This window comes from Hypanus sabinus, unplaced genomic scaffold (assembly GCF_030144855.1).
Source record: "Hypanus sabinus isolate sHypSab1 unplaced genomic scaffold, sHypSab1.hap1 scaffold_1056, whole genome shotgun sequence".
NCBI lineage: Eukaryota > Metazoa > Chordata > Chondrichthyes > Myliobatiformes > Dasyatidae > Hypanus > Hypanus sabinus.
The window spans coordinates 23,237-42,817 of NW_026779110.1; the positions used below are offsets into that span (position 1 = coordinate 23,237).

At 44.7% G+C, this 19,581-nt stretch overlaps 1 non-coding gene across 1 annotated transcript; it reads left to right on the forward strand.

Annotated features, from left to right (window-relative positions):
- Positions 1-538: 538 nt before the first annotated feature.
- On the forward strand, positions 539-620 carry trnas-gcu (transfer RNA serine (anticodon GCU)). Its single transcript has one exon. It is a non-coding gene; the product is annotated as a tRNA-Ser (tRNA).
- The last annotated feature ends 18,961 nt before the right edge of the window (positions 621-19,581 follow it).

Here is a 19,581-nt window from a genome sequence, read left to right on the forward strand (position 1 = left end):
ACCGGGCGGCCATGTGTTTGTGTCGGTTCAGCGTTAGGGTGTTCGGATCTGCGGCTGCGCACGGCCGGACGGGACATTCAGCGCGTCTTAATGTGGTAATCATCGGGTTATTGCATTTGCCCAATACACGGAAAATCGTCATTCTCCAACCAGATGGCAAACTCCTATAACATCTGTTTACTTGAATTCGAGCAATGTGATAGCAGAAGCTATTGAAATTTTGTTCAATTCAACATAAATTTATCTCATTTTACAACTCTAAACATTCACAGTTTCTCCGAGTTACAGAGCACGGAATCGATACTTATACCACAGCAGCTCCATAGCGTCTAATGTCCATAAGATACCTATTTACATGTTTCCTGTGGTTGACACATATCTCTCGAAACTGCCCTTATCCACGTACATGAATTTCTGATAAGCACGGCGAGCAAAGCAAATCGGCAGAGAATCTGAATAGAAACGTGTAGACCTTAAGCAGAAGTTTTAAATGCTGTGAATAAATTCAGAAGTTCGGAACACAAGAGCGAGAAGAGCAGACGAGGTGGCCGAGAGGTTAAGGCGATGGACTGCTAATCCATTGTGCTCTGCACGCGTGGGTTCGAATCCCACCCTCGTCGCGACATGTTTATCGGGGGGACCACCTCTGAAACTGCCACTTTAAAACATCCTAGGCTCCAAATTTAGTCACAAGGACGCCGGACGGTTTGTTATGCGAATCATGAAAAGCAATGTTCATCATTATTTTCTCAACAAATTTAGCAGCAATACCACAAGGTACAGGAACAGAGTTAGGCTATCCGGCTCACCGATCTCCGCCATTCCATCGCGGCTGAAGCCTCACCTTGAGTATTCTGGGTTTTGAGTATTGAGTTTTGGGTCCCTCATCTTATAAAATATGCACTAGCATTGAAAGAGTCCAGAGGACGTTCACACGGATGATTGATGTCTCTGGGACTGTACTCGCTGGAATTCAGATGGATGAGAGGGGGATCTCATTGAAACTATTCCAATGTTGAAAGGACTACACAGAATAGATGTGGACAGGGCCATTCCCATGGTGGGAGAGTCTAGGACAAGATGGCACAGCGTCAGGATAGAGGAGCGCCCTTTCAAAACCGAGATGGAGAGAAATATTTTAGCCAAAGGCTAGTGAATTTGTGGAATTTATTGCCACATCCAGAGGTGGAGGCCAGGTCGTTGGGTATACTTAAGGCAGGGATTGATAGGTTTTTAATTGGACATGACACCAAAGGTTACGGGGAGAGGGCTGGGAACTGGAGTTCTTGAGGAGAGAAATAAAAAGATCAGCCATGATTGAAAGGCGGAGCAGACTTGATGAGCCAGATGGCCAAATTCTGCTCCTCTGTCTTATGGTCTTATGGTCATACATATCATTCCTCTAATCTCCATTCCCGTGTCTTCTCATCGACACAGTTGACTCCCTTACTACCTGTCCACCTCTTCAACCGCCGCTTTAAATGTACCCAATTACCTGCCCTTCACGGCTTTCCGTGGCAATAAATTCCACAATCCATAACTGTCTGGTTACAGAAATTGGTTCTAGTCCCTTTTCTAAAGGGATGTCCTTATCGGGGGTTGTGCCCGCTGGCCATCGACACTCGCACTACATCACAATCCTCTCCATGTCCATTCCAACTCAGCCTGATAATAGTCGATAGATTTCAATGAGATCTCCGTCTCATTCTTCCACATTCCAGCGACCAAGGCCCGGGGTGCTAAAATATTCCTCATATATAACTCTTCTCTTCCTGGCATCAGTCTCCTGACCGACCTCTGCACTCTGACCTTTGGAGGCACATCCATTGTAGATAAGGGACGCAAACCATTCACCAAATTCCAAGTGTGGACTCACCAAAACCTAATAAAAGCTCAGCATTAAATATTTGTTTTTATTTTCTATTCCTCTCGAAATAAACGCTGACATTGCGTTTACCTTCCTCAGTACCGCGTCAAACTGGCAATGAAACTTTAGAGAATCCGCACTGGGTCTCCGAACTCATGTCACATCACTTCTTTGCTGATTTGTCCCGATCAGAGAATAGTCTTCGCCTTGATTACTTCGAGCTCAGTGTATTTCCATACAATTCCCTGCAGTATAGTCCATCTGCCACTTCATTGCCCGTCTCGTCATCTGCCAAGGTCTTCCGCACACTTTATGCCTTCCCAAGACCACCTACCATTCAACCGATATTTGGATTTTCATCAGATATTGCCGCAAAGCCAGCAATTTCATCATCCCGATTACTGACATATACTGTGAAAAGGTGCAGCCCTAATACCGACTAGTAACCGGTAGCCAAGTCCTCTTTATTCTCACTGTTTGACTCCACCCAGTCAGCCATTCGTTTATCTATGGCTGTATCTCTGCTGTACCCAGTGTGGAGGGGGGGGGGGAGAGAGAGAGAGAGAGAGAGAGAGAGAGAGAGAGAGAGAGAGAGAGAGAGAGAGAGAGAGAGAGAGAGAGAGAGAGAGAGAGAGAGAGAGAGAGAGAGAGAGAGAGAGAGAGAGAGAGAGAGAGAGAGGAGAGAGAGAGAGAGAGAGAGAGAGAGAGGGAGAGGAGAGAGAGAGAGAGAGAGAGAGAGAGAGAGAGAGAGAGAGAGAGAGAGAGAGAGAGAGAGAGAGAGAGAGACGGAAAAAGATCAAATGACGTCTTTTTTCCCGGTGTCTTTGAAAGCTATTTAAAGTGCTTCGTACATTTATGATGAGTGTAAGTATATGCTCCGAAATGTTACAATGAGATGTACCTTGCTCAGTAGCGGACCGGACGTGTGGACAGAGAGAAACAGAGAACAGAGGGAGAAGTGAGGAAGCAAATTGTCACGAATCCTCGGGATGTGAAGAGAGATAAAGACGGAGATATGAAAGAACAAAGAGAGAGCAGTCCGGAGATGGACAGAGTGTTGAAAAAGAAAAGAAAACACATGACTCCACTGTGTGAAGGTCCGATAATGATTTCTCATGCGGCAACTCACCAATCTAAATTTGTATACCGGCGAGGGTGAAGACATAAGCGGGGAAGCATTCGGAGGATCGGGATCGAAATCGGAAGAAAAACACCGTGAACATCACTAAATAGGAAAATGAGAAACAGCGAGGAGGATGGAGAAAAGGGAGCTGATCCACTCTGACTTGACCAGCCCGGAGTAAAACACCAGGAACATCATTAAACAGGAAAATGAGAAACAGCGAGGAGGATGGGAGAAAAGGGAGCTGGTCCACACTGATTGGAACAGCCCGGAGAAAAACACCGTGAGCATCACTAAATAGGAGAATGAGAAACAGCGAGGAGGATGGAGAAAAGGGAGCTGATCCACTCTGACTGGTCCAGCCCGGTGTAAAACACCGTGAACATCACTAAACAGGAAAATGAGAAACAGCGAGGATGATGGAGAAAAGGGAGCTGATCCACTCTGACTGGTCCAGCCCGGTGTAAAACACCGTGAACATCACTAAACAGGAAAATGAGAAACAGCGAGGAGGATGGAGAAAAGGGAGCTGATCCACTCTGACTGGACCAGCCCGGAGTAAAACACCGGGATCATCATTAAATAGGAGAATGAGGAACAGAGAGGAGGATGGAGAAAAGGGAGCTGATCCACTCTGACTGGTCCAGCCCGGTGTAAAACACCGTGAACATCACTAAACAGGAAAATGAGAAACAGCGAGGATGATGGAGAAAAGGGAGCTGATCCACTCTGACTGGTCCAGCCAGGTGTAAAACACCGTGAACATCACTAAACAGGAAAATGAGAAACAGCGAGGAGGATGAGAAAAGGGAGCTGATCCACTCTGACTGGACCAGCCCGGAGTAAAACACCGGGATCATCATTAAATAGGAGAATGAGGAACAGCGATGAGGATGGGGAAAAGGGAGCTGATCCACTCTAACTGGACACTCACGGAGTAAAACACCGTGAACGTCACCAGACAGAAGAATGAGACCGAACGGAGAGGATGAAAATTTGAAAAAAACGGGCGTGACATGAGTGAACCATCCCCGGCAGTTCCCGTGTTCTACAGAGAGTCCATCGGGTGAATTACAGCTGAGCTGATCCTGTTATATTACATATCTGATGAAGGGCAAATTTCACCTGTACGGAGTAGACGGCGAGTGAAATATATCATCACTAAATGCATGTGTACTTCAGAGAGCTCAGTTGTTAACCGTGATTCCACATATCGGCAGGTGGATAGCTTATGGAGGAAACATGGCATTTGACTTAATTCTACTGCAGAAACCGACTGGTCGCTCTATGTTTTAACGAATGTAGATAACCGTTTCAGCGGGTGTTTCTCCGCGTTCATCAGACCGCACGGAGTATTGGGATCGGTCTGGGACACCTCAGTAAGAAAGGCTAGTATTGGGAAGCGTCCAGAGGAGGTACACGGGAATGATTCCGGGAATACAAGGCTGAGCGTATGAGGAGAATTTGAAGGTTCTGAACCTGTACTCGCCTGAGTTCAGAACAAGGAGGGTGGATCTATGGAAATCTATCGAATACTCAAAGGACTCGATGGAGAAACTGTAGAAACATGACCAGAGGGCACAGCGTCAGTACAGAAGAATAACTATTTAGAACAGAGATAAGAAGGAAATCGCTCAGCCAGATGGTGTTGAACCTGTGTAATTCAGTGCCATCGACGGCTGTAGAGGCCAAAGCACTGCGTGTACTAAAGCGTTGGTTGGTTGGCTCCTGGTGAGTCTGGATGCAATGTCATGGGGAGATGGCGGGAGAATGGGTTTGAGGGTAGATATAAGTAAGCCATGACAGAATGGCGGAGCAAACTCGATCGGCCGAGGGGACTCCTCCTGCTGTATATAATGGTCTGATCACACAGGAAATGATGGGGAATCGAGCTAGAATATGAAGATGGAGGTGATAAAAGACAGAAGGCGATAGATAAAGCAAATTAAGCGGGGGAGGGGCGGGATGAAAGAAAAAAATCGTGTCCCCATTATTCCCCACAACAGCGCTGAGGTGTCTATAAAAACACAGACTGTTCTGTTTATTGAACTGAAGTGTCTTTCGGAAGGTCTATGAAAACACAGACTGTTCTGTTTATTGAACTGAAGTGTCTTTCGGAAGGTCTATGAAAACACAGACTGTTCGGTTTATTGAACTGAAGTGTCTTTCGGAAGGTCTATGAAAACACAGACTGTTCTGTTTATTGAACTGAAGTGACTTTCGGAAGGTCTATGAAAACACAGACTGTTCTGTTTATTGAACTGAAGTGTCTTTCGGAAGGTCTATGAAAACACAGACTGTTCTGTTTATTGAACTGAAGTGTCTTTCTGAAGGTCTATGAAAACACAGACTGTTCTGTTTATTGAACTGAAGTGACTTTCGGAAGGTCTATGAAAACACAGACTGTTCTGTTTATTGAACTGAAGTGTCTTTCGGAAGGTCTATGAAAACACAGACTGTTCTGTTTATTGAACTGAAGTGACTTTCGGAAGGTCTATGAAAACACAGACTGTTCTGTTTATTGAACTGAAGTGTCTTTCGGAAGGTCTATGAAAACACAGACTGTTCTGTTTATTGAACTGAAGTGACTTTCGGAAGGTCTATGAAAACACAGACTGTTCTGTTTATTGAACTGAAGTGTCTTTCGGAAGGTCTATGAAAACACAGACTGTTCTGTTTATTGAACTGAAGTGACTTTCGGAAGGTCTATGAAACACAGACTGTTCTGTTTATTGAACTGAAGTGTCTTTCGGAAGGTCTATGAAAACACAGACTGTTCTGTTTATTGAACTGAAGTGTCTTTCTGAAGGTTCTATGAAAACACAGACTGTTCTGTTTATTGAACTGAAGTGTATTTCTGAAGGTCTATGAAAACACAGACTGTTCTGTTTATTGAACTGAAGTGTATTTCTGAAGGTCTATGAAAGCACAGACTGTTCTGTTTATTGAACTGAAGTGTCTTTCTGAAGGTCTATGAAAACACAGACTGTTTCTGTTTATTGAACTGAAGTGACTTTCGGAAGGTCTATGAAAACACAGACTGTTCTGTTTATTGAACTGAAGTGTATTTCTGAAGGTCTATGAAAACACAGACTGTTCTGTTTATTGAACTGAAGTGTATTCTGAAGGTCTATGAAAGCACAGACTGTTCTGTTTATTGAACTGAAGTGTCTTTCTGAAGGTCTATGAAAGCACAGACTGTTCTGTTGATTGAACTGAAGTGTCTTTCTGAAGGTCTATGAAAACACTGACTGCTCTGTTTATTGAATTGAATTGTCTTTCTGAAGGTCTATAAAGGACAGACTGTTCTGTTTATTGAACTGAAGTGTCTTTCGGAAGGTCTATAAAAGGACAGACTGTTCTGTTTATTGAACTGAAGTGTCTTTCTGAACGTCTATAAAAACACAGACTGTTCTGTTTATTGAACTGAAGTGTCTTTCTGAAGGTCTATAAAAACACAGACTGTTCGGTTTATTGAACTGAAGTGTCTTTCTGAAGGTCTCTAAAACACAGACTGCACTGTTGATTGAACTGAAGTGTCTTTCTGAAGGTCTATGAAAGCACAGACTGTTCTGTTTATTGAATTGAAGTGTATTTCTGAAGGCCTATGAAAACACAGACTGTTCTGTTGATTGAACTGAAGTGTATTTCTGAAGGTCTATGAAAAACACAGACTGTTCTGTTTATTGAACTGAAGTGTATTTCTGAAGACCTATAAAAACACAGACTGTTCTGTTTATTGAACTGAAGTGTATTTCTGAAGGCCTATAAAAACACAGACTGTTCTGTTTATTGAACTGAAGTGTCTTTCAGAACGTCTATAAAAACACAGACTGTTCTGTTTATTGAACTGAAGTGTCTTTCTGAAGGTCTCTAAAAACACAGACTGTTCTGTTATTGAACTGAAGTGTATTTCTGAAGGCCTATAAAAACACAGACTGTTCTGTTGATTGAACTGAAGTGTATTTCTGAAGGACTATGAAAACACAGACTGTTCTGTTTATTGAACTGAAGTGTATTTCTGAAGGCCTATAAAAACACAGACTGTTCTGTTTATTGAACTGAAGTGTATTTCTGAAGGTCTATGAAAGCACAGACTGTTCTGTTTATTGAACTGAAGTGTCTTTCTGAAGAGTCTATGAAAACACAGACTGTTCTGTTTATTGAACTGAAGTGTCTTTCTGAAGGTCTCTAAAAACACAGACTGTTCTGTTTATTGAACTGAAGTGTCTTTCGGAAGGTCTATAAAAACACAGACTGTTCTGTTTATTGAACTGAAGTGTCTTTCAGAACGTCTATAAGCGCACAGACTGTTCTGTTTATTGAACTGAAGTGTCTTTCTGAAGGTCTATAAAAACACAGACTGTTCTGTTTATTGAACTGAAGTGTCTTTCAGAACGTCTATAAGCGCACAGACTGTTCTGTTCATTGAACTGAAGTGCCTTTCAGAACGTCTGTAAGCGCACAGACTGTTCTGTTTATTGAACTGAAGTGTCTTTCAGAACGTCTATAAGCGCACAGACTGTTCTGTTCATTGAACTGAAGTGTCTTTCAGAACGTCTGTAAGCGCACAGACTGTTCTGTTTATTGAACTGAAGTGTCTTTCAGAACGTCTATAAGCGCACAGACTGTTCTGTTTATTGAACTGAAGTGTCTTTCAGAACGTCTGTAAGCGCACAGACTGTTCTGTTTATTGAACTGAAGTGTCTTTCAGAACGTCTGTAAGCGCACAGACTGTTCTGTTTATTGAACTGAAGTGTCTTTCAGAACGTCTATAAAAACACAGACTGCTCTGTTTATTGAACTGAAGTGTCTTTCAGAACGTCTATAAAAACACAGACTGCTCTGTTTATTGAACTGAAGTGTCTTTCAGAACGTCTGTAAGCGCACAGACCGTTCTGTTTATTGAACGGAAGTGTCTTTCAGAACGTCTATAAGCGCACAGACTGTTCTGTTCATTGAACTGAAGTGCCTTTCAGAACGTCTGTAAGCGCACAGACTGTTCTGTTTATTGAACTGAAGTGCCTTTCAGAACGTCTATAAGCGCACAGACTGTTCTGTTTATTGAACTGAAGTGTCTTTCAGAACGTCTGTAAGCGCACAGACTGTTCTGTTTATTGAACTGAAGTGCCTTTCAGAACGTCTGTAAGCGCACAGACTGTTCTGTTTATTGAACTGAAGTCTTTCAGAACGTCTGTAAGCGCACAGACTGTTCTGTTTATTGAACTGAAGTGCCTTTCAGAACGTCTATAAGCGCACAGACTGTTCTGTTGATTGAACTGAAGTGCCTTTCAGAACGTCTGTAAGCGCACAGACTGTTCTGTTCATTGAACTGAAGTGCCTTTCAGAACGTCTATAAGCGCACAGACTGTTCTGTTCATTGAACTGAAGTGTCTTTCTGAAGGTCTATAAAAGCACAGGCTTCTGTTTATTCAACTGCTGCGTCTTACTGAAGGGCTATAAAAGCACTGACTGCTCTGTTTATTGAACGGAAGTGTCTTTCAGAAGGCCTATAAAAACACAGACTGTTCTGTTTATTGAACTGAAGTGTCTTTCAGAACGTCTACAAGCGCACAGACTGTTCTGTTCATTGAACTGAATTGTCTTTCTGAAGGTCTCTAAAACACAGACTGCTCTGTTGATTGAACTGAATTGTCATTCTGAAGGTCTATAAAAGCACAGGCTTCTGTTTATTCAACTGCTGCGTCTTACTGAAGGGCTATAAAAGCACTGACTGCTCAGTTTATTGAACTGAGGTGTCTTTCTGCAGGTCTATAAAACACAGACTCTTCTGTTTATTGAACTGAAGTGTCTTTCTGAAGGTCTATAAAAACACAGACTGTTCTGTTTATTGAACTGAAGTGTCTTTCTGAACGTCGATAAAAACACAAACTCTTCTGTTTTAAGTGAAGTGTCTTTCTGCAGGTCTATAAAAACGCAGACTGTTCGGTTTATGAACTGAAGTGTCTTTCTGCAGGTCTATAAAACACAGACTCTTCTGTTTATTGAACTGAATTGTCTTTTTGAAAGTCCATATTTCGGCTTTGATGACTTTAAAATGTTGGCATAACATTCAGTTTGTGTTCGTCTCTGCTGGTCCTCTTCAGTCCTGGTCGTGTCCCTCCGGGAAGTCACAGACATGCCGAGTGGAGAGTTTGTGCCGATCCCATCGGAACTGATTCACTTCCTTCTCCGTCTGCAGATTTGCCTCGATTTGATTCCCTGCTGCGTACCGACTCACATTCAGAAATTTTTAAAACGCACCTTCTCAGTTGTTTGGCAGCGGCTATCGGCATATGTGTAGCACTTGGGGGGAAATAGTTTAGTTTTCTTCCACACCCTCCTGTAACAGCCAGAAAAGAAAAAGATCTTGAGACAGGATATGGTAACATATACGGATTTTGATGATAGACTCACTTTGAACCGGTGATTTCTAAAGTATCCTGAGATTGGAATAACATAGGGATTCGTGTTTTAATTGGAGTTCGTTCAATAAATCATCTTAATTTGATTTTGCGCAATCGCACAACTGAGAAGTTCATCCCGTGATTGTACACTTTGGCTCTTGATGGAAAATTCACAATTTAGTATGCAGAATTGGGGTTGGGTATTTAGAATTAAATGTACAGTTGTGCTCGGATATTCAGTCACAGTCCGTGGTCGATGATTAAGGGGTATTATTATTGACGAGTTTAAATATGAACGTCATTGCTGTGTCCGAGTTGGGACAGGAAATGTAACGTCAGTGTTAGTTTAGTGAGGGAAGTTCTGAATGAGCAATGACATGATCTGTGCGAATATTCATGGACCTGATAGAAACATTTCTAACACGATTGCCGATATTGAGGGAGAAGCCTCGTCCGTGTGGTCAGTGACCAGTCTGAATACACAGTGACAATACCAGAGCGTCAGTGATGCGTCACCAGCAGTCGTGATCGCTCTGTTTACTCCATGTTGAAGTGATGGGTCAGATCACTCGTTTTTCTCCTCTGATTCAGGGAATAAAGTGATAACCTATTCAAGCTATCCTTATAGCTCTGTCCTCAGCACCCCGCAACAGTCTCGTAAAATCTCTATGAACTCATTCAATCTTTTTGATATCGTTCCTTCAGAAAGGTGACCAGATCTGCATACAATACTCCTAATCCGCCGTCACCGGCGTCATAAAATGTCAACATAACATTTCATCACCGATACCCAATACCTTAACTTATGAAGGTCGATGTAGCAAATACACTCTTTACGGCCCTGTCGACCTGTGATGCGGCTTCCGAGAGTTTATGGATCTCCATTACCCGATCCCCCTGTTCCGCTGCACTCATCGCTGCCCCAACATTCAACGTGTGAATCCTCCTAACGCAACAGCTCGCAGTTCCCTGAATGAAATTACATCGACCACTTCTCAGCCCATTTTACCGGCTGGTCCAATGACTCTGAATGACTTTGATAGATTTGGGGGAGTCTGGAAGACACGCCAATAGCATTAGGACTGCGTTAAGTCTGAAGGAACACGCAGTTCCAGAGTTTTCAGTCTCTCGATCCCTATAGATAAAACACCAAAGTATGTGCGCTGTATTTCCCCCGCGTTTCTTTCACATTGGAATCCGGCGACGTGTCTGTCCCCGCCTTCCCCCTCGACCAAACTGAGGCTTTATAAAAAAACTACAGCAATTGCACCCCTCATTGCGGACTGACGTTCGCATTTCCACCAAGCTAACACCGACTTTTCAAGCTCCCGTTGACACTGAGATTGCAAGATGTTTCCGGAATCCTTGGTCTCGGTCACCGATACCCGGGACACGATCTCCAGTCTCGAACTGCGAACTGGGAGAACTGGACCGCTGAATAGGAGAGGTTTCGGGAACACAGAATCTCACGCTGGAGTGGGGCAGTGCATCCGCACCAGGTGGACGGTGGGACTTGCAAGACAGAACTGTGGGTCACCAGGGCGGCGCTATATACACTGACAAACGTAGGTCGTTCCACTCGGGAAGAGAGGGGAATATACACTGGTGAATGCAGAAAATAAAACGATTCAAAGGGTCGTCAGTTGAGCTGGAGTGAGGAATCATGCGCGATAGTAAAGCGAGTGACAAATGAGACGAACACGTATTTACACGGGTCCCCTTTGGTGCAGAGTTTGCCTGCAATGAGTGGTGAATTAGTAGAACCAGGCAGGGAAACATCATTACTTCATGATATCCTACCAGCAATGAGAGCCAGGGGATATTTTATCGTGTCCTTCAGTTGCTCCCTGAACTTGGTCTGGGTGACCGCGTAAAGAGCCGTGTTTGTGCAGCAGCTCAGAAGCTGCAGCATCGAGCCCAGTTCTCGCAGAGAATCCGGAGGAAGATTCGCCGCAGAGGCAACAGACAGTCGGGTCCACAAAGAATACAAAGTGAACGGTGCCCACAGCAGGACGAAATTGCCAGAGATGATCAGCAGTAAAACGAGGGATTTCCTGCGGCTCTCCATCTCCGGGTCCCCGGCACCCTGTCCCTTGTCAGCACACCGGAGTCTCCTTCGCCCTCTGCTGGTGACTAAAACATGCCGGACGGTTAATGCGTTTGTCAGGAGAACCAGCAGGAATGGGATTACAGGGTGAGATGGTAATAAAATAAGTCTATTGGCATTGATACAGAAAAAGACAAATAATACACGTTGTCCATACAAATAAAAGGAGCAATTATCCATGTATAATGGCTTGAGAGCCGAAAATACCAGTAAATGTTCTTTAAACAGCTGATCACAGTCACTGTCCCCAGAATCACAGCCGCAGTTTTCCCGGTGCAATATTTTGTTTTCAGCTCCTGGCAACAAATGGCCACAAACCGGTCAAAGGTGAAAGTGACGGTGAACCAGACCGAACAATCGGTGACGGCGTAAAGCAGGACGGCGTGGATTTTACACAGTGGTGCATCTATAGGCCAGAGGATAAGTTCCATTGGCGCGTAAGTATACGGAATCTTGCTCAATATCAGGTCCATAAGGACCATAAGGACAAGGACCATAACATCCGCCGCTGCCATGGCAACCAGGTAGAGAGTGACAACTCTGGAGAGACCGCACGTTCCTCTGGACAGGATTAAACTCGTCACCAGGTTCACTGCGAGGAGGAGAAAAATAATATTCAAGTGCCACACATCAGGAAGCGATTTCTGTTAAGAATCTGTCCGATTTGTGGCTAGTGTGTAGATTTGTGGCTGGCGCTTAGTCAACAGGGCAGTTGGCTGCGAGAATATTGCGGATTCGGATGATATTTCCAAATATTTGTGTTTGGAAAATTAATTTGCATTTTAAACACAAGGTCTGGAAGCAACTTGATTCGGCAGCTGATGTTCTTGAGGGAGATGAAGCGACAGAAAAGAAGCAACGTTTCAGAGGCAAAATATCAAAGGTCATGACATTATGTGTGCAACGTTTGGACAGATTTTACCGGTTACATCATCGTCCTGCGCAGTGCCGGGAGTCACAGGGAACAGCATCGCTACAGAATTTGAATCTATCAAAATGTCTTATCCTCAGTGTGCGACAGCAGCAATGATTTCAAATGGGCGATAAACATTAGAAAACAGTTTAATAGTGTTGCATAGTTGAGCTTCAGAGAGAGACTTATCGGGAAGAGTAATGATAGCGAGGACAGGGAAGTAAATCATTTGAATTATTATTAATGCATACGTAATTCGATGGTCTAGGGTCATCCATTCATAATTAGCAATGATAAACTGAGCAGCCCAGAAGACATTCTTCGGAATTTCTATCACTCTCCACTCTGCTGTTCCCGGACTCTGATCCATTCCGGAACCAGCAAACCTTCCTTCTGCAGCGTGCTCTCTCTGTCCCGCTGTGTGGATCGGCGAATCACTGTGAGTGCCGGAGCGGCTGTTCAGAGAGAGCTCAGTGATTCAGATGCTTATTAATAGGAGAGGGAAACTCCCTTGTGACGCTGAAACCCTCCGTGGAAATGACGATATCGGCATTTAATGAAATGACACAAGCAGTTAACCCTTTTTGCATAGTACCTGAGTAGCAGGTGTGGGGAGGTGTTGTCCAATAATATCGATGTATGAAGTTTTAAATGTTCACAATTTATTTATAAAATATTCAGTAGATTTCTTAAAAAAACTGAGAGTAAAATTCGAAGATAAGGTTAGAACAAAACGTGGAGATTCTATCATTAAGCTCATTTAAAGAAAAGCGCTATATGTTTCAAAAGCTGACTTTTGAATATTGTGATCGAAAAGCAGGCTGGCATGAGTACATAGAACATAGAACGTACACAGTATTTGGCTTAAAGAGAGAGAAAGTGAGAGCGAGAGAGGGACAGAAGCGGAAGAGCCGGGGGAGGAGAGAGAGAGAGAGAGAGACTGAGAGAGACAGTCAGAGAGAGACAGTAAGAGACTGACAGAGGGAGGGAGAGAAGGAGAGAGGTGAAAGTGAGAGAGAGAGATAGAGAGCGAGAGATAAAGAGAGAGAGAGAGAGAGAGAGAGAGAGAGAGAGAGAGAGAGAGAGAGAGAGAGAGAGAGAGAGAGAGAGAGAGAGAGAGAGAGAGAGAGAGAGAGAGAGAGAGAGAGAGAGAGAGAGAGCGAGCGAGCGAGCGAAGAGCATTATTATTCCTTGCCGTCCGTCTTTCTGCTCCTTTTCAAGTGTTTCATGGCCAATTTTCATATCATCATAATACAGTAGAATGTCCATGAAACATATGGGGGAGAGTTTCTGAATTGCAAAACCTTTTGCATTGGGACAGTTCCACTTTTTTGACCTCAGGAGTCCGTGTCCCGTGGCACAAACTGACCACTTTCTTGGTTCCAGTGAAGAACCATGAATTAATCTGTGTCTTGACATGTCCTTCGCTCTCCGCGGAGCGTTGCAGTACCGGACGCAAATAGATATTCTCATGATCAAAATCACGTTTATTAACACCGGCATGTGCCGTGAAATTTGTTAACTTAGCAGCAGCAGGTCAAAGCAAACCATAACATAGCAAAAGTAGATAAATAAGTAAACTAATTACATTGGGTGTAGAGTGAATTTAAAAAACTTGCAAAACAGAAATAATACATGATAAAAATGTGAGATAGTAAGCACCTGCTCAATGTCCATTTAGGAATCGGATGACAGAAGGGAAGAAGCTGTTCCTGAATCGCTGAGTGTGTGCTTCAGGCTCCGGTACCTCCTCCCTGATGGTAGCAATGGGAAGAAGGTATGCCCTGGGTTATAGGGGTCCTAAATAATGGACGGTGACACTTTCCAAGATGATGTCCGGGGAAGTTTAGAGGCTATTACCCAAGATGGAGCTGCCTAAACTTCCGACACTCTGCAGCTTCTTTTGGTCCTGTGCAGTAGCACCGCATTCCACCCCACCCCCCAACAACCCTCCATACCAAATCTCTTCAAACTAAAAATGATGTATAGTCTCTGTCTTGTCGTCTTAATTGCTGCATCGATATGTTGGCACCAGGTTAGGTCCTCAGATAAACAGACACCCAGGAACTTGAAACTAGTCCTCTCTCCACTTCTGATCCCTCTGTGAGGATCGGTATCTGATCCTATGTGTCGCCGTTCCTGAAGTCCACAATCAGCTCTTTCGTCTTACTGACGTTGAGTGCCAGGTTGTTGCTGAGACGTCACTCCACTAGTTGGTATATCCGTTCCTGTGCGCCCTCTCGTCTCCATCTCGTATTCGACCAACAATGGTTGTATCATCAGTAAAGTTATAGATGGTATATGAGCCATGTCTAACCACACAGTCATGGGTGTACAGAGAGTAGAGCAGTGGGCTGATCACACAGCCCAGAGGTGCACCAAAGTTGATCTTCAGCGTGGAGGAGACATTTTCACCATTCCGCGCAGGTTTTCGTCTTCCAGTTAGGAAGTCGAGGATCCAATTGCAGACGGAGGCACAGAGGCCCGGGTTCTGTAACTTCTTAATCAGGATTGCGGAATGATGGTGTGAATGCTGAGCTATTGTCACCAAACAGCATCCTGCACAGGTGTTTGTATTGTCCAGGTGGTCTAAAGCCGTATGAAGAGACATTAGGATTGCATCTGACGTTGACCTGTTGTGGCGATAGGCAAATTGCAGTGGGTCCAGGTCCTTGCTGAGGCAGGAGTTTACCCTAGTCATAAGCAACCTCTCAAAGCATTTCATCGCTGTCGATGTGAGTGCTACCGGGCGATAGTCATTAAGGAAGCTCACATTATTCTTCTTAGGCCCTGGTATATTTGTTGTTGTTGGTTTTTTGAAGCAGTGGGAAATTCCACCCGTAGCAGTGAGAGTTTGAAAATGTCCTTGACAACGCCCACCAGTTGGTTGACACAGATTTTCACAACTTACCAGGAATTCCATCAAAACTATCACCTTGCGAGGTTTCACTGTCTTTAAAGTCAGCCTAATATCCGCCTCTGAGACGAAGATCAAAGAGTCACCGCGTCGAGCAGGGATCTTCACAACTGTAGTTATATTCTCCCTTTCAATGCGCTCATAGAAGGCGTTGGGTATATTTGGCAGTGAAATGTCGCAGCCATTCATACTTCCGGGTTTCGCTTTGCAGGAAGTCATGTCTTGCAGACCGTGACGGAGTTGTCGTAATCCGATGTCGCCTCCAACCCCGTTCGAAGTTGTCGCTTCGCCCTCCGCAAATCATACCTGGTTTTCTGGTACAGACCCTGGTCGCCAGATTTTAATGCCACAGATCTAGACTTCAGCAGACGATGTACCAACTGGTTCAGCCATTACCTTTGGTTTAGGAATGTACAGTAAATCTTAGTAGGCACACAGTCATCCACACAGGTTTTAATGAAGTCGCCAACAAATGTACCATACTCATCCAGTTAGAAAGATGAATCGCTGGATACAGTCCAGCCTGCCGATCCAAAGCAGTCCTCTAGGCGCTCCTGCGCTTCCCTGGTCCAAACGTTCTTGGTCCTCACTACTGGTGCTGCGGTCTTCAGTCTCGGCCTATACTCAGGGGGCAGAAGTACAGCCAGGTGATCAGACTTCCCGAAGTGAGTGAGTGGAACCGCACGGTAGTTGGTGGTGTAAGAGTGGTCCAATGTGTGATTTCCTCTGGTACCACAAGCGATCTGTTGATGATAATTCCTTGGTGATTTTTTTCAGACTGACCTGTTTAACATCCCCCAAAACGCCGGTGAAGGCGTAAGGGTGCGCTGTTTCGTGCATGTTGATCCCATTGCTCCTTCCTTATGCCACCGAAAGTAGGGTTCATACCTATGAAGTTTGTGACTGTAATGTCTGTTCTCTCTCTTCTCTCTAACAACCCGGAAACCAGTGGAGTGACGGTCATTGGTCACGAACGAATTCCCCACTGACACAGGAGCGACGTAAAACGCCTCGACCCCTCACAAGTGATCGAGTGTAACAGTCTGACTTTCAGTATCATCTTCATTTCACTTCTCAAAGCGGTCCCGGAGTCAAATAACACATTTGACCCGATCTACATTGGCGGCACTTCGGCAGTCTTGGACAATATCTGGGAAGAATTCTTCAAGTATTACTACTACTTCTGTTATTATTGCTATTATAGTGATTATTATTCGTATACCTATCTCCGAATTCCACACGTATTCTCACCTCTACTTCCTGCTCACGACCGGGTGTCCTGGTGTGCTGTCCCTGGTATTATGGATTGCCCTACCCGCGATAATGGATCGCTCGTCATGTTATTGTAGGCCTCTGGCTCTAAAACAGGTCACGGATTGTATTTATAGTAATGTATGGCACCTTTTATGAGTTTGCCTTTTAAAGTAACATTTCGGTGAAAGATGTTTGCCCCGTGATCGTGTCCGCGTCAGTAACCAGATGTGAAGCTCCCGCACGGGAGGCTGGTCACGAAGGTTCAGTCGCTCGACATTCACGATGAAGTAGTAAATGGGATCAGACATCGGCATTGTAGTGGAAGCCAGAGAGTGGAGGGAGATTGTCGCATCTCTGACTGGAGGCCTGTGACTCCTACAGTGCCGCAGGGAGCAGTGCGGGGTACGTTTTTGTTTCTCGTCTATATCACCCATCTGAATGATAATGTGGTTTACCGGAAATCTGCGGGAGACAACGTGATTGGAGGTGTGGTGGACAGTGAGGAAGGCTGTAATGACTTACAACGGGATCCGTACCAGCTGGAGAAATGAGCTGAAAATGGCTGAAGGAATTTAACGCAGACAAATGCGAGGAGTTGCTCTTCGGTAGAACTGACCAGGGGAGGTTGATCGGTCGGGCACTGAGGAGTGCGGTAGAACAAAGTGAGCTGGGAATACAGGTCCAGAATCTTTTCAAAGTGGCGTCACTGGTAGATAGGGTCGTAACGAAAGCTTTGGGCACATTGGCCTTCATGTTTCAACAAGTACAGGAGATGGGATGTCACGCTGAAGTATGATACATTTTTGAGGAAATTTCCAAGGCTGTTGCGGGGTCTGGAGTTCATGCTAATCCACTGGCTAACCGTTTCTACTGTCGTGATACTTTCTTCATTTTTCATCCTTGTGATTTCATTTAGTTTCAGTTTTGCGTACTTCTTATCGGAATAGACTATGTTCGTTGGAGTGGTTAATCATGTTTCCGTTAATGAAAATATATCCTTAGAAGGTTTATTTGAGTGTTGTAAGTTTTTATGTCTTATTCTGTTCACCCTTCTTTCCCAGGTGGAGTTAATGTAAATAGGTTCGAGTGTACATTGTGTTTTCTAAAATTCCGCATTTCAGTCCTTATTTTCCTTTGTAAGATTTTCAGATTGGTTACAGACCGGGATATTATGTGATATGTGTGTTATACACGTCAACATGTATTATTTTGTTTTTCTCGGCTCAAGCTGATAAAACCAGAGGTCCGGGCACACTCGTTTCCCAATTGCTCAGAACTTTCCGACTATTCTAATGGAGGTCAGTATTGAGCTTTTCTGGAGATTTACTGACATACTTCTGTGTGAGGATGGTGACGGGTGAGGAGGATGGGGGAGTTGGAGGAGGTGGAGCGTTTGCACAGAGGACAGAAGATGGTGTGGGAGCTAAACACACTCAGACAGGGCATTGGGAATTTCCATTCTCTCTGACCCAAACACAGTAACCAAGGCAGCACAAAGGGTCTGAGGTTTCCCATCCGTTCGCCAGTTCCTCCTGTTCCCGAGTTGTGGTGCGAGTTTCTGCTGCTCTGAATGGAGCCTTTCACGCGTCGCTGTTCCGTCCACATCTCGTCTCCGATTGACACTCATCATGACTTTGACTGTGTCTCTCCCTCACTTTCTCCCTCTCTGTATATCTTCCTCGCTCTCCTTCTATTCTCTGTCACTCTCTTTTTAACAATCACACCTTTCCTCACGATCACTGCTTCGATCTCTCTCTCTCTCTCTCTCTCTCTCTCTCTCTCTCTCTCTCTCTCTCTCTCGCTCTCTCTCTCTCTCTCTCTCTCATTTTCTCGGTTTTACTCTTTGCTCTCTCGGACTTACACTCTCCCTCTATCCTTCGGGTTTTTTCTGTCCCTCTCCAGTATTTGCCTGCCTGTCTGCCTGCCCGTTTCCTTTTATTTTCACTGTATCTAAATCTTTCCCTATAACAATCCTTCTCTCTCTCCTCGCACTTCCGCCCATGGGAGAGTCTGGGCTTTGTGATTAAGAGAAAGGGGTAGAGAGTCTGAGGCAGACTGATGGGGGTGAGGAGAGAGTGGAGAAGGACCCTGGAGGTAGAAAACCCTGTCTAATTATCATCAGCAGATAAATTTCATTGATTCTATGATGGTTATTATTTTATTTTGTTTTTGTGTATGCCTGCAAAAAAAGATATGTTCGGCACAGCTTTGTGGGCCGAATAGCCTGTTTTATGCTGTCGGCTTTCAATGTTCCTATGTTGTATGTTTCTAAACTGAATCTCAGGGCTGTATATGGTGACGTAGATGCACTTTCATAATAAATGCGCTTTTAACTTTGAAAAAGACTGTCGGACAGAGGGAATCTGGGAGAGAGAGAATCTGTAAGGGCGGAGAGAGAACAACTGGGAAGAAGGAGCGTGAGACGGGGAGAAAGGCCAGTGAGGGAGAAGGGGAGACCAAGACGGGAGACAGACCAGGCCTCAGTGACGACACATTTCCCACTCCAGGGGTCAGCCTTAAGGATTCGTGCCAGTCGATCTGAGGAGGGGAGTGGGTGGTAACGGTGCCAAGCTCGTCCCGTAACTACCTTCCTCCCCATGGGTACCTCAAAGTGTTCCAGCTCCCTTATTACGAGTGCTCCTGCCCTAGACTCGGCATCCTGTCACTCCTGAAACACTCCGTTCTCTGTTCCCTATTACCGTGCATCTCACCCTGGCTGGCGGCCATTTCGCGATGGTTACCTTTGACAATTGCTCTCCAACATCGTAGAATGAGATACACCCTTCCACTCACTTCCCTCCCTGTTTATTCAATCTCAACTCCTCATCCCTCCTCTCCTTTCCCTCGGTGCCCGATCTCCCAGCTCTCCATTTATCCTTTTGCCTACAGACATTTGTGACAGTGTGAGACCCTCCCTCCCACTTCTTCCACCACGAAGTGTGCCACTGCCTCACACTCACCTTCTTGTCACACTCCTTCCCATCCCATCACTC